The 14,997-nt window shown below is 47.8% G+C and overlaps 2 long non-coding RNA genes across 3 annotated transcripts; one reads left to right on the forward strand and one right to left on the reverse strand.

The window, feature by feature from the left end:
• Positions 1 to 3,268: 3,268 nt before the first annotated feature.
• LOC132346934 (uncharacterized) lies at positions 3,269 to 4,304 on the reverse strand. Its single transcript, XR_009496948.1, has 2 exons — positions 3,839 to 4,304; positions 3,269 to 3,561 (listed from the first exon to the last, which is right to left on the reverse strand). It is a non-coding gene; the product is annotated as an uncharacterized lncRNA (long non-coding RNA).
• LOC132346933 (uncharacterized) lies at positions 4,239 to 14,543 on the forward strand. Of its 2 annotated transcripts, XR_009496947.1 has the most exons (3): positions 4,239 to 4,429; positions 12,700 to 12,852; positions 14,333 to 14,543. It is a non-coding gene; the product is annotated as an uncharacterized lncRNA (long non-coding RNA). The 2 variants fall into 2 exon arrangements; XR_009496946.1 differs by lacking the exons at positions 12,700 to 12,852; positions 14,333 to 14,543 and adding an exon at positions 8,173 to 9,576.
• Positions 14,544 to 14,997: the final 454 nt, after the last annotated feature.

Below are 14,997 nucleotides of genomic sequence, written 5' to 3' on the forward strand. Positions count from 1 at the left end.
TCTCCAAGATGGCCTCATAAGGATATTGTTGTTGTTTGATCACTCAGTTGTGCCTGATGCTTTTGAGACCCCATGGGTTGTAGCCCACCAGGCTCCTCTGTCCATGAAATTCTCCAGGCAAGAATACTGGAGTGGTTTGCCATTTCCTCCTCCAGGGGATCTTCCTGACCCAGGCTGCTGCTGCTGCTGCTAAGTTGCTTCAGTCGTGTCCGACTCTGTGCGACCCCATAGATGGCAGCCCACCAGGCTCCCCCGTCCCTGGGATTCTCCAGGCAAGAACACTGGAGTGGGTTGCCATTTCCTTCTCCAATGCATGAAAGTGAAAAGTGAAAGTGAAGTCGCTCAGTCGTGTCCAACTCTTAGCGACCCCATGGACTGCAGCCTACCAGGCTCCTCCGCCCATGGGATTTTCCAGGCAAGAGTACTGGAGTGGGTTGCCATCTCCTGATCCAGGGACGGAACCCAAGTCCTGCTTCTCCTGCATTGGCAGGTGGGTTTGTAACCACTGAGCAACCGGGGAAGCCTATCAGGATAAGAGGCCATCAGATTTGTCTAAGAATCAAGGACCTGCTGTGACCTCAACCAGTGCACACACCACAGAGAGATTATTAACCCAGTATCTCAGGTCCAGCTCCTAAAAGTAGGGTTGGGAATGTTCTTAGCACCCCTCCATGTTTACCACACTCTAAGAGAATTCCAGGGACGGAAGAGTCTGGTGGACTGCCATCTATGGGTTTGCACAGAGTCAGACATGACTGAAGTGACTTAGCAGCAGCAGGATAAGCAGGAAAGGAGTCTTAACCAGGTAAATACACTGCAGGTTCAAGCCTACAAACGCAGACCTCACATGGAATTCATCAGTGAATACCCAAGGCCTTGCTATGGAGATGCATTAGTACCAAGCTAAGAGGAAGCTGAGGATCCTCTTCTGGGCCAGCATCTCCCCTCTTGTTGACCCAAAAGTTATAATACACATTTCCTTAATATCCAGAACCAGGAGATCAACCAAAGCCAAGACTGTATATATTTTAATAACAAATAAGTAGAAGGTAAAGAATGTTATCTCTAACTATCTCCATCATACACACACACACACACACACACACACACACACACACCCCCCTACAAAACACTGAGGCAGCAGGAAACGGCCCACACCCCAAACCCCAGAGCCCAACAGGGACTTTGCAGATGACTTTGAGGCCTCAGTTAATGACCTTGAGAAAGGACATTATCCTGGATGATCTGGGTGGGCCCAGTGCCATCACAGGATCCTTATAAGAGGGAGACAGAAGTAGAGGTTGGACAAATGTGACGTGAGAAGGACTCAGCCCACCTTTGCTGACTTTGGAGATGGACAGAGGGGCCCTGGGCAAAGGAAGGTGGGGGGCTTCTAGAAGCCTTGAAAAGGCAAGAAACAGATTCTCCCAGGAACCTCCAGGAGATAAGAACCTTTCCATCAACTTGCTTATACCCCAGTGAGACCGGTTTCAGACTTTTGACCTCCAGAACTGTAAGACTGTGAACTCATGTTGCTGAAGCCACTACGTTTGTGGTAATTTCTTACAGCAGCCACAGGAAACCAACACATATCCCCCCAAAAGTAGGTAGTCAGGTGGCAGTGGACCCCAATACAGGGCCTGAAGAAGACAATATGTCAGTGACCATGACCGGAGCCACTGTGGACATACCAGTGACCTCTGAGTGCCCAGCTTGTCACTCTCCCTAAGAGGCTTAACTGATCTTATCAACCAATGGGACATAAACTGTGGCCCTTCTATGGGACATTTGCAATTCTCTGGAGAAGATTTTACACCAATCTTCAAGGCTCAGAAGAATAAAGCTGTCATAATGGAGCAGCAGGAACACAGAGTAGAATTTCTGGAAAGGAGTGTCAGGACCTCAAACGACATGGAGCCTTTCTGCTCCCTGCTGTCAGCACCAAGTTCCTCGGTGGAGACTCCCTGGTCCAAGACACAGCAGTATGCTGGTCAGATTTTTTAGACCAAACATTAGAACACCTGGTTGGATGACAGCAGGGAACATTCTAGGTCAGGGCTGCCCTGTACAATCTGTAACTCACAGCCACTCTGCATCCATTCAAGGTTGATGAAATTTATCTGAAGCACTCTCCAGGGTGTGTGCACTTTGCTTCCAGAGGCACATGGTCCCGTGACCCTGGGATCTCACACTCCATGCATTTCCTGGCTGTGACCGTGGCCAAGCTCCTGGACTTCTTTAAGCCTCCGTTTCCTTATCTAGATCATGCAGATGGTAACTGTGTGGGCATGTTAACACCTGTGTGGATCAGATAAGGCAACAGATGCTAAGCACAGCATAGCCCTCCATTCATGGGGAGCTCAGCTCTCATGAACGTCCATCTTCTGGGCTCTCCAGAGAGTTCTCTTTCACAGAATGCCCAGTGACTTTGCAAGGCTCATTGCCAGCCTGGCTGCTCTCCGGACACTCCTGTCTTCTGAAACTGCCCTGGACAAGCTCACCTGTCCTTCACCTTCTCTCTGTGAAGGTGGTAATAAATGCCAAGGTATTTTGCCTGGAACTGAGTTTGGTTCTGGTCAGGTGCGGGTGGGGCGGTCAGGACTGGAAGGACTAGAAGGGAATGCAGGGATATCCCAACAGACCCAAGGGGACACCTTTTAGGCAGGTGGGGTCCCCTGGAGGCCTTTTGCCCTCCCCATCTTCATCTTATTTCTGTCTCTAGAACCTATTTTTCCTAAGGAAACACAACTGGGCTTTTGCCCAAGGGCTATTCTGAAAACACAAGAGCCCAGCTGAGGGTAGAGAAATAAAGTGACTTTCCACACTGTGAAAACCCTTCTGAATTACTTTCCAAGAGATTTTTATAGCGACCCCTCCAGATAAAATGAGCTCCTGACTGTGGCCAGAGTGGATGAAACACAAAGCAGGGACTGGCAGGCAGGAACGCAGGTTAACCACAGGGACCTTTGTGTTTTTATGCAGAGATCTTACAAGGAAAAAATGGAATATTAAAAAACAAAACAAACAGGCTCCCGTAGCAGCAGCCTGCCACCTGTGCTTGTCAGGAGCTCTCTTCTCGCCCCCAGGCTCCCTTGAGTTGGTTATCAGTGGTTTAGGAGGGTGGCATATACAGGAAATCATGATGTCACCACCGGCCTCCTCTGAGGCGGGCTCTGGGTTTTTTCTGCTTGTCCAGGTGAGTCACACAGAAGTCGGTCTTGAGGATCCCAGGGCATCATTTAGGGTCCCAAGTCATTTACACTGACCCTTTAGCTCAGTAGCTTTTATTCAGCAGAATCTCCTAAGTAAAGTTCTCGACAGCTTGGACAGGTGTCCACACCTGCTCTCTCAAACCTGAGTACTTGCTGCTCCCAGGAGTCACCTTGGTCAACAGCAGAGGCATGTGTGTCTGAGTTCTCGTGGAGAGCATTCCAGTTATTAGTAAATAGGCTGAGGCCTGAGTCTGTGCTTCATTCTCAGGAAGCACTGTCTTCATGAAGGTGTCTTCCTGTTTCCAGGCTGAGATGTGCTCACCTGGCTGATGGAGGGATGGGGAGGCACCTGCAGAGTGGGTTCAGCATTCAATGTGCAGAGGCTCAAGTGTGCTGGCCCAGGAGGCCTCAGTTGTTCTGTGCTTGTTAGAACCCAGATGGACCAGATATGACCAAAGGGCTTCCCCTTTCTCTCTGCAGGTCCAGCCCTCCACCTCCATCTCACCGCCCAGTGCTGGACCACCCACTGATGCTCCTGCACACACACAGCCTTCCTCCCGTGCTGGCCACCCTCCCAGCTCCGTAGCATTGCATGGAGCCTCTCCAGTTTCCTGGGAAGAACTCACCCAGCACCTGGCCGGTGCTCAGCTGAGGCTCAGAATACATTAGCTGCCTCAGAATCAAAGTCCGCTTGTCGACACAGGGCTCAGTGAGGCCGTTCCTGCAGATCAGGGCTCTGTCACCCGGCTGTCAGTCAGCCTGCGGTGGCAGCCTGGGGCGAGTGACTCAGGACAAATGCGCCGAGCTCCCACGCAGCACAGAGCCTTCTCAGAGGCCAAGAGAAGAAACTGAATAATTTACCTCCAATTTTGTCACCTTCTGTTCTGTCACCAGAGAAGATGGTTTGGGGCATGTGGCCATCCCAGGTTCCCTCTGCAGTGCATGCAGGTCCGTGGTTACTGGCATGGAGGCTCTGTAACTAGGGTGGCCGATTCTGACATCTTCTAGGCCCTGCTACGTGGGGGGAGTAAGTCTCAGGCCCCTTGAGGTGCAGGGCAGGTGTGTGGCTTGCATCATCACCTGAAGTCACAAAGGATTACCTGACTCAAGGAACCACAGGGAGGGGAATGGATGGATGCTCTCATACAACTGGGCGAGAGTCAGGAAAAGCTGCCTGGAAGAGAAGGGACGTGTCTCTCACTGGAACCTTCACCTTGGTGAGTGGCCGGGCCTGTGGATGGGAGTGACCGCCCCCTTCCGTTCCCATGATCTGCCCCTGGTCTTCTCACTGCTTCTCCACCTCCTTTGGGTTCTGGGACTCACCCTGCTACTCAGACTCCTTTCTCCTTGAAGCTGTCCCACAAATTTCTTACAGAGGAACTCCATCACCCATTCTTTCCCCCCAGACCCAGAGAGCTCTGGTCACACCTGGTTTCTTGGCTTCAGGGTGCAGGGTGACATCTCCATGCAGCCTGGCCCTCCTCTCTGCCCTAAATCTGCCAAGTCATGTCCCTACAGCTCAGACACCCACTCCACCTGCAGGTCGTTGCCATGGTCCTGTTGTTCTTGGGTTCTTTCCCTTAAGGTGAGACCCAGAAGGGCACAGACTACATTTCAGCACCAGGCCTGGCAGATTTTAACCAATGAACAGATTAAGTCAAACGTATACATCTGTTTGGGCTTCCCCAATGGCGCAGCGGTGAAGAATCTGCCTGCAGTGCAGGAGATTTAGGAAATGTGGGTTTGATCCCTGGTTTGGGAAGATCCCCTGGAAGACGACATGGCAACCCACTCCAGTATTCTTGCCTGGAGAATCCTATGGACAGAGGAGCCTGATGCACTGCAGTCCATATGGTTGCAAACAGTTGGACATGGTTGAAGTGACCGAGCACCCACGCATGCACATATGTCAGTTTAGTTACTGGATCCAGAGTTGATGTCAGTAACCTTGGTTGCCTGGCAGTTCTCTGACGGGATCGCCTCCAGGCCAGCACTCCAGCCCTGATCACCCCTCCCACCTCCCGGACAGGAGGCGACAGTCACTCTAAAAAAGGTACCCTCTAAAAATGCCCTCTAAAAAAGGAAACTAACCCACCCCTTGTGGGCCCCTGGCAGGTGCGGAGCTCCGGTCTGGATTCTAGTGCTTCTGAGACAGAAGCGATTAAATCCATTCCCCAGCCTGATGCAGCTAGAGACACAGGAAGAGACCAGGTGTAAAACATATGTGTCAGATTTCCTGGAGAGGTGGCAGGTGTACGTGCCACTTCAAAGACGGCTTTGTGGATTTAGGGAAATGGCTTTAAGCCTGTCATTTCTTCTCCCAGAATGACTCTCTTCTCATTTGCCACATGTATTAGAGCAGGAGTTGTGTTTTTATTCCTGTGATTATCCGATGGTGTTTGTATGCCCCACAGACTGTATGATCCTCTGGGGCACAGAACTGTTTTTATTCCCCTATTTACCTGCTGCCAGCAAGTCTCAGGCATAGAATAGGTGCTAAGCAAATATTTATTGAAAGAAAATCTCTCCGCTATATAAGTATTTATCAACAGAATTGTCTTATTCACCATAAAATTCTCTGTTGATGTTCTCCAGATTCACATTTCTTGGCCAGCAGTGGGTACTGATAAGAAGCTTTGTTCTGTATACAAAAATGCTTAAAATTTACTTTTGAAATTTATGTTTCTGAAAGGAACTTGGGATGGTTGCATTTTTTCTTTCAGGTTATGAAGACATTTTCTTCCCCAAAGTAAAGACTATGGATGGTAATAATGATTTTAAAGTGTTCTTTAATCTCACTTCTTTAAAAATACTTTCTTTTTCCTGATCATGGATGCAATATTATTGTAGAAACTAGGAAAACACACAGGGAGTTTAAAAAGAAAAAAGCAAACATTATCCTTCCTTTCTCCCTCCCTCCCTCCTCCCTCCCTCCTCCCTTCCTCCTCCCCTCTCTCCTCCCCTCCCTCCTCCCCTCCCTCCTCCCCTCCCTCCTCCCCTCCCTCCTCCCTCCTCTCCCCTCCCTCCTTCCCTAAAATCATTCATCCAAGTGTTTACAGTTGCACCCAAAGAGAAGGTTCATCTCCTCCAAGGCATCGTGTTTTGACCCAGACAGACATTCACTCCTCATAATTTCTAAGGTTCTCTAATGGTTTTCTGCCTTTACTTTTGGTTCCCCTTGCAATACCTTTAGTGAAAATGAGTAAGTGTCCCGTTTTGTCCCCTATAATTAGCCTTTTGTTCCAGACCATTCTTTTCTGTACAGCTTTGCAGTTACTCTTATCAAATAAGATCTTTTCACTGTATACTAGGGTTTATAAGCTACTTATATCTTACACAATTTTCCTTATGCCAGTATCAGTGGTTGTAATCCTTTAAATTGTTTAACTTGTAATCTAATAACATCTATTAGGTTAAAGCATCTGCTTCCAATGTGGGAGACCTGGGTTCGATCCCTGGGTCGGGAAGATCCCCTGGAGAAGGAAATGGCAACCCACTCCAGTACTCTTGCCTGGAGAATCCCATGGATGGAGGAGCCTGGTGGGCTACAGTCCACGGGGTTGCAAAGAGTCGGACACGACTGAGCGACTTCACTTTCACTTTCACTAAGTGCGGGCACTCTGCTAGGTGCTCCTCATGTATTATGGTTTCAATCTTCACATCACATTGATATAGTTTTTTTTTTTTTTTTTTTTAATGGACGAAATGAGACTGAAAAAGGTTAGGAAGTTGGCTAAGGTCACCTAACTGGTAAGCCAGAGAAACGGAATCTAAGCTGAGACAGACCTCAGCCTGGAGCCTGTCACCACTATATCCACTTTTCGATCACTATTGTCAGTAACTGGAATTAGTGGGATGCTTTAGGTCTGAGCACGGTTCTATTCACTCAGCTTTCACTTGCCTCATTGGGTAAAGGCTGACCTTCACAGTCAGATCCAAGTGGTTCCTTAGAAAAAGTGAGGTCCATGCAGGTGATGTGCTCCGACTCCAGGAATGAACTGGAGGTGGGCTCACCTGTGTGGAGGACACTGCCTCGGTTCTCACATTTCGATCTTCACAGCAATCTCCTGGGAGCTTCTGACAGGGAGTGCTCCAGAGCTTCAGTCCAACTGGGTAGGTCAGGGTGGAGCCCAGGAACTTGCATTTTAAACCCCCTCCCTGGGTGGTTCTCACTTAGGAGGTCTTGAGGGTTATACTCTCAGCAACCCTGTTTCTCCTGTCCGTTCAGCTAGGGGATGGGGCTCTGGAACTCAGGTGATTAGAACCTAGGACATGTGCTGGAAGGAGTCTGAGTTTGCTGGGACTGCAATATCAAATGTCACAGTCTGGGCAGCGTCAACAGCAAAAATGTACTTTCTGGCACCTCTGGAGGCTTGGTGTCCGAGATCAAGGTATGGGCAGGCCTGGTTTCTGCTGGGATCTCTCTCCTCAGCTTACAGATGGCTGCCTTCTTGGTGTGTCCTCGCCTGGCCCTGCCCTTCCCTGGTGTCTGTGTGTCCCAACTGCCTCTTCTTATAAGGGTACCAGTCAGGTAGGATTGATGTGAAGTCTCTCAGTAGTGTCCGACTGTTTGCGACCCCATGAACTATAGCCTACCATACTCCTCCGTCCATGGGATTTTCCAGGCAAGAGTACTGGAGTGGGTTGCCATATCCTTCTCCAGAGGATCTTCCCGACTCAGGGATCGAACCCAGGTCTCCTGCATTGTAGGCAGATGCTTTACCATCTGAGCCATCAGGGAAGTCTGGTAGGATTAGGGCCCACCAAATGGCCTCATTTTAACTTAATCACCTCTGTGAAGGTCCAATCTCCAAAGACAATCACAATCTGAGGTCCTGGGGGCCAGAGTCTCAATGTGTGGATTTGGCGGGGGACACTGTCCCCCATGGAAAAGGATCAGACAGGGGCGGCAGATGGCAGGACAGTAACTTACTATTCAAAATCTCTTACTGCCCCCTAGGACCCACTTGGTGCTGTGATGATGAGAGCAAGGGGAACTCCGAGCCGACTGTGCAGCTGGAGGGCTGATTCAGATGGCCTGATGTAAATGTGATGCTCAGTGGTTCACGGGCAGTCCTTTAAATTTCAGCTCCAGTGGTGCTGCTTTAAGTGCTCTTCACTTAACTGAGTCACCTGGTGACCTGCACGCTCCTCTTCTCTATAAAAGTATGGAAGAGCTCTGCCTGCTCCGCCCAATGCCCACAGCCTGAAGCCCACCCCCCAGTCACTCAGGCCCTTCTGGATCTTCCAGCAGAAGCACCTGCTGAACAAGATTTGTTTGTGTTTGCTCCAACATTAATTTATGTGATTGTACATCTTATCGTAATTATGCAATTTGACTGAATACTGTGTGAGCCAATGAAATGAGAGCACAAAAAGGGGTTGTTTTTATGAGAATGAAGGGAAATGTTTTGGAGACTGAGTTGTCAAAGAGAAAGTGCTGTCAAGTCAGGCACAGAAGCAGAAGCTGTCAAAGACCGGGTTGGGTAGGAGTATGTATTAAAAAAGAAGGATTGTGCACAAAAGTGATCTTCAGCCATCGAAAGAAACTGGGATTGGACAACATTAACCATGCATTAGCCTCCCAGGTGGAGTTAGTGGTAAAGAACCCGCCTGCCAATGCAGGAGACATAGAGATGTAGATTTGATCTCTGGGCCAGAAAGATCCCCTGGAAGAGGGCATGGCAATCCACTCCAGTATTCTTGCCTGGAGAATCCCATGGACAGGGGAGTATGGGAGGCTACAGTCCATAAAGTCACAAAGAGTTGGACATGACTGAAGTAACTTAGCACACACACATACAATCACGCATTATGATGGCAGTGACAGGTTTATGGAAGACAAACACTTAAGAAGTGCAATTGGTGGTACTGTACTTGAAGAAGAGACTTTGGTTTAAATTTCACAGTATTGGCTAGTTAGTAAGCTGCTGTTGCTAAGTCACTTCAGTCGTGTCTGACTCTATGCGACCCCATAGATGGCAGCCCACCAGGCTTCCCGGTCCCTGGGATTCTCCAGGCAAGAACACTGGAGTGGGTTGCCATTTCCTTCTCCAACGCATGAAAGTGAAAAGTGAAAGTGAAGTTGCTCAGTCGTGTCCGACTCTTAGCAACCCCATGGACTGCAGCCTACCAGGCTCCTCTGTCCATGGGATTTTCCAGGCAAGAGTACTGGAGTGGGGTGCCATTGCCTTCTCCGAATAAGTGTGCATTTACAGTTAAATATTTTTAGATTGTGTAATTTTTAATGAGTATTAAAAAGGACATTACAAATCAGAGAAATCACTTTGCCCTCAAAAATCTGTCTAGTCAAAGCTATGGCTTTTCCAGTTGTTATGTTCAGATGTGAGAGTTGGACTATAAAGATGACAGAGCACCGAAGAACTGATGCTTTTGAACTGTGGGGAAGATTCTTGAGAGTCCCTTGGACTGCCAGGAGATCAACCCAGTCAATCCTAAAAGAAATCAACACTGAATACTCATTGAAAGTGCTGATGTTGAAGCTGAAGTGCCAATACTTTGGCCACCTGATATGAAGAGCCTACTCATTGGAAAAAAAAACAAAAACAAAATAAAACTCTGATGCTGGGAAAGACTGAAAGCAGGAGGAGAAGGGGGCAACAGAGGATGAGATGGTTGGATGGCATCACTGACTCAATGGACATGAGTTTGAGCAAACCGTGGGTGATGGTGAAGGACAGAGAGCCTGGCATGCTATACAGTCCATGGAGTCTCAAAGAGTTGGTCTCAAAGACTTAGCAACCGAACAACAGTTTTTAATAAGTTCTTGCTTTAACTGACTTTTCCAATGAACCTACTTGCAACAGCGCCTTGTAGAGTTGGTGAAGAAAGCAAGTTCTTAGCTGACCTTTTGGGAAAATTAAGTCAGATAATGTTCCAGGGGCACTGAGCTGAGCGCCTGGCAGTGAGAAGCACTTGGGAATCAGTGGTGGTGACCAGTGGCCATTCTCTGTAGATGCCTGTGCTTCTGGTCAGTTCCTTTGGCATCTTTCTGAATGGGATGAGGTTTCCCTGGAGCAGAGCTTCCGGTGTAGGGTTCCTGCCTCCCTGGTAAATAGGAGCATCACCCAGGGGTTGATTTTCTTCCTAATAGAGGATGCAGTTGGGTTTCCTGCACACTGCTCACAAGAAAAAGCACCTGCATAATAAAGACAAAAGCCTGACACCAAATAAACCTTAAACCCAAGTAGGAAGAGAGAGAAATGGGCCGATGACTGAAGAGAATGAAATGATGAATGGTGTGGCACACACTGTGAGTTTTCCTAGAGGAGGTTGGATCTTTTCCCCATGAATTTTGTTTTGTGTACTTTCCTAGAAGCAAAGAAGCAGGGGCCACATTTCTCCATGGGGACAGACCTGTCCTAAGCACTCTGAGTCTCCTGTAGGAGACATGTTGTCATCCCCACAGTGTCTCACACAGACAAACACCCTCATGCGGGGGTACCCAGCCCTGGAAGTTGGTCTTGATCTCGGTTGGCTGGATGCTGGAACTCACTGTTTGAGAGGAGGGCGGGTCAATCTTTCTTCTCCTCATTTCCATGGAACCGAGCTGAGATCGCAGGGCTCTTGGCTTCATGGGAGAATGAAGAAAGCATCACTCTTCAGACCTGGATGTGTCACCTGAAGACAGCTGTGATGTCCCCTGCCTGGAAAGGCATCCTGTCAGTGTCTGGCCAGCCTCTTCAGAGCAACCACCCTGCTCGCAGCCTTGACTTTGGAAATGAAAGCAGGCGTCTCTGAACAGCACTGATGTGTGCTGATAGATTTAAAAAATAATCACAATGCTCCTTGCAATATTTCACTTTCAAGCTTTCCCAGAATTAATTTGAAAAAACAACAACAACCCACCCGATCTCTCATAACAATATTGCAGAAAACCCAAAGTGTTTCATTTCATGGTTAATTTATTTTGTAATTATAGATTTGTTGGTAAACAGTACAATAATATTTTTTTTTCGTTTTGCTTATTTATGCTGTTTATGCTCTGAATGTTTTCACTATGGTGTGATAACTGTTTGTGAAAGAAGCTTCCTAACTACATTAATTCAAATAAAATTATCTGTACTTGACATGTATGCACATACACTGCTTATGCATAATCTGAACTCCTAGGAAGGCTTTTTTTTTTTTTTCAAGAGAGGGGAAAATGCCTATTCTCCATTTTTAATTTTTAATTAAAAATTCACATTAAAAAGTAATATTAAATCTCATATTCCCAATGTAAAAAAATTACAGGAGCACAAATACTTTCATTTAAAACTTGAGATCTCTGTGTCTGCTTATTTTAAAAGATAAATAGCTATCCAAAATTTTCTTGTGGCAGTTGATTATTTTACAATACTTTTATCATCATGGGCTTGATTCAAGGATAATCGAATGCAGGAAAGGACACACACATGCAAGAAAAACATAAAAGTGCCCAAGTCAACAGCTCTTGTCTCTGGGAATTGAGTACAGCTGTGTGTGTGTGTGTGTGTGTGTGTGTGCGTGTGTATGTGTGCATTTTCCTATAGATGTGTGTACACACTGCTTTGCACCCTCTTTTTATCTCACCAGTGATCTGCGGTGAAACTATTCCCACATCAATACTATTCTCCCATTCTTTCAGGCAGCCTACTTGCCCCATCCAGGTGGTGGAGCAGAGGTCACAGAGCCCAGTGTCTGCTCTCAGACGCTCTGTTTCCAATTCTGATCCTGTTACGAACCACAAGTTGGGGTTTTCAGAGCTGCAGTCCTAATAGACTGGTCATTTTGTAATTTTGCTTTTTCATAGTTTGTATAATCATCATGGTAATGGATAGATAATATTCTTTCATATTGATGGATGTAATTTCTGAAGGTATACCCCTAACCATATCCAGCAGTTACAATTTTTACTTTTCAAGACAATGCCGCAGTTCATACTTTTGTGTACATATCTTTGTTGTGCTGTTGAATTATGCATGCAGCATAATTGGTGAGGGCTGGGATTTCTGGGTCAAGGTCTTGATAATCTTGAGAGTCCTTGGGTTGAGCATCCATTTCTTTCCAAAGGGCTTATTCTCTGTTTGCCTTGAAGGGGTAAAATCATTTCATTTCAGCCTTAATAGCATCGGGGACTTAGTGCTTTATTTTTTTTTAATGTAAACTATTTTTAAATGATTTCACATTTAAATTCGGTTGTGCAGAATTAAAATGACTTCAGTGCTGAGGCATGGACCAAACGCTTTCACTGTGTAGCCATCCTGGGCTCAGCTCTCTCAGATATGAAAGGAAGGCTTGTTGGACATGATCTCTTTTATCTCCTGGAGATTCTCCCTGAGAGTATTATTTTAAAGCAGTTTCTAGTTGGAGGGGAGGCACTTCCTCAGAGGTTAATGGGCAAGAGTGGGTGTTGGCTGGGCCAGGGCTGGTACCCCAGCATGGACTCATGGATGCTTTTCCTCCCCACCGATGATGCCTTGTGTGTGCTTGGACCACCCTCCAGAGCTCCAGACAAACCAAATCACGTGATGCCTGGATTCCGCACCTGTGGTGTCTGATGAGGTTGACGAGAAAAACAAAGCTGCAGTGGGCCAGGGTGTCCTAGCCTCTGAAACGTGAGAGCATACCATCGTCGCAAGAAGTGCTGAAACCACAGGTGAGGCCTCACATCCTCCTCTGTAGCATAAACTCCTGAGCTTCCATCCTAACGGAGGCTGAAGGCAGAGATGGACCCCAGCTCCTGGCTGCATCCTGTGGATTCCCTGGGTCTGGGATAGGCACCCCTCTTGGTCCTTCTCCCTTTTTAAAAGTTATTGTTGAGGGGAGAGGTGGCATGTGAGAAAACAGCTTTAAGTGAAGAGTTGGGTGGCGGTTGTGTATGAGAAAAGAAGTTTTACATGTTATTTTTAGCTGAGTCGGTAAAGAATCTGCCTGCAGTGCAGGAGATCAGGATTCAATCCCTGAGTTGGGATGATCTCCTGGAAAAGGAAATGGCAACCCACTCCAGTATTAATGCCTGGGAAATCCCATGGACAGAGGAGCCTGGCGGGCTGCAGTCCTTAGGGTCACAAGAGTTGGACATGACTTAGCGACTAAACAACCAAATCCACTATTTTATGTATATTGTTTATCAAGTTAAGGCTATTTTTGAAAATATCTTTAGATAGTAAATATCTTTAAAAAGCAGTCAATGTAAGGTTGATTTGAAAAAAAAAAATGTTCAGTCAATAAGACTGCACAGGCTTCCCTGGAGGTCTAGTGGTTAAGAATCCACCTGCCAATGCAGGGGACACAGGTTTGATACCTGATCCAGGAAGATCCCACATGCCACAGAGCAACTGAGTCCATGCGCCAAACTACTGAGCCCATTTTCTGCAACTACGGAAGCCCAGGTGCCCTAGAGCCCATGCTCCACAACAAGAGAAGCCGCTGCAGTGAGAAGCCCGTATACCACAACCAGAGAGCAGCCCCCACTCACCATAACTAAAGAACAGCCGTGGTCAGTCCTGGGTGTTCACTGGTAGGACTGATTTTGAAGCTGAAACTCCAGTACTTTGGTCACCTGATGCGAAGAGCTGACTCATTTGAAAAGACCCTGATGCTGGGAAAGATTGAGGGCAGGAGGAGAAGGGGACGACAGAGGGTGAGATGGTTAGATGGCATCACCGACTCAATGGACGTGGGTTTGGGTAGACTCTGGGAGTTGGTGATGGACAGGGAGGCCTGGCATGCTGCGGTTCATGGGGTCGCAAAGAGTCCGACACGACTGAGCGACTGAACTGAACTGAACTGTGGACAGCAATGAAGACCCAGCACAGGCAAAAATAAATAAATAAATACATTAAAAAAAAAAAAAAAAAAAGACTTCACCTGTCATGGCAGCTGGAGGAAGATGTGGGGAGCGCTCACTTGGAGGAATGGTCTTATGGAGCCCTGGTGTCACGAGGCAGGCACTGTTGCCTTCTGCTGTCAGAGGCAGAGAATCCTGAACCCTGAGAAGTAAGTCAACACTGATTCACCAGGAGAGAGTGGGGAAGCAGAAGAAAGACTCCTGGTGTACAGGATCTGCTCTGCCCCTCGCTGGGGTTGTCCCACACTGGTGAAACCGCACCTTCCATCCCTGTTCCTGCCAACAGGACACTGTGGCCCTGCGGACCTTGGCGGTCACCGGTGAACATCTGGAAGGGAGGAGGCACCCGGGAGAAGGAGGCACCCGGGAGAAGGTGGCTATATTTCCCTCAAGCCCATGTGGATGACCGCTGGGATGCCAGAGTCCCTGGGTATGTCCTGTCCCCCAACCCACAGCCTGGGGCTGGCTCAGCACCGCCTTGGCTGGATCTGGGGACTGCTTTGGCCGCCCTCCCCTTGGGTTTCCCCCCTTTGTCACTGTCCACCCATTACTTCTCTGGACAAGCCTTAGGTCGATTGTCCGGCTTGTTTGTCTCATGGCCCTCACCCCCACCCCTCCCCACACCTCTCTAGGAATCTGGCCTGCATCCTTTCCTGTTTCATTCATACTCTGTGCCTCTTTCATGCTTTTTGTTGTGTTGACTTGCCTTTCCCCAAAAAGCCCTTTGTGTATTTTCTGAAGTTAGAGGCTGAGTCATAAGTGCCTGGGATTCCCTGTGCCCACAGATCTACGGGTATTTGCATGAAGGGTGTGATAATCTACCATAACAATGACGAGAACAATGCCAAGTGCTGTCTAAGTGGTTCCCGCGTGCGTTTACTGGGATGCTGTCTCATCTAACCTTCACAGTAACTGTAAATAGGGGCCCCAGTCCTAATTTGTAATCTGGAT

This window comes from Bos taurus, chromosome 13 (genome assembly GCF_002263795.3).
Source record: "Bos taurus isolate L1 Dominette 01449 registration number 42190680 breed Hereford chromosome 13, ARS-UCD2.0, whole genome shotgun sequence".
Taxonomy (NCBI): Eukaryota; Metazoa; Chordata; class Mammalia; order Artiodactyla; family Bovidae; genus Bos; species Bos taurus.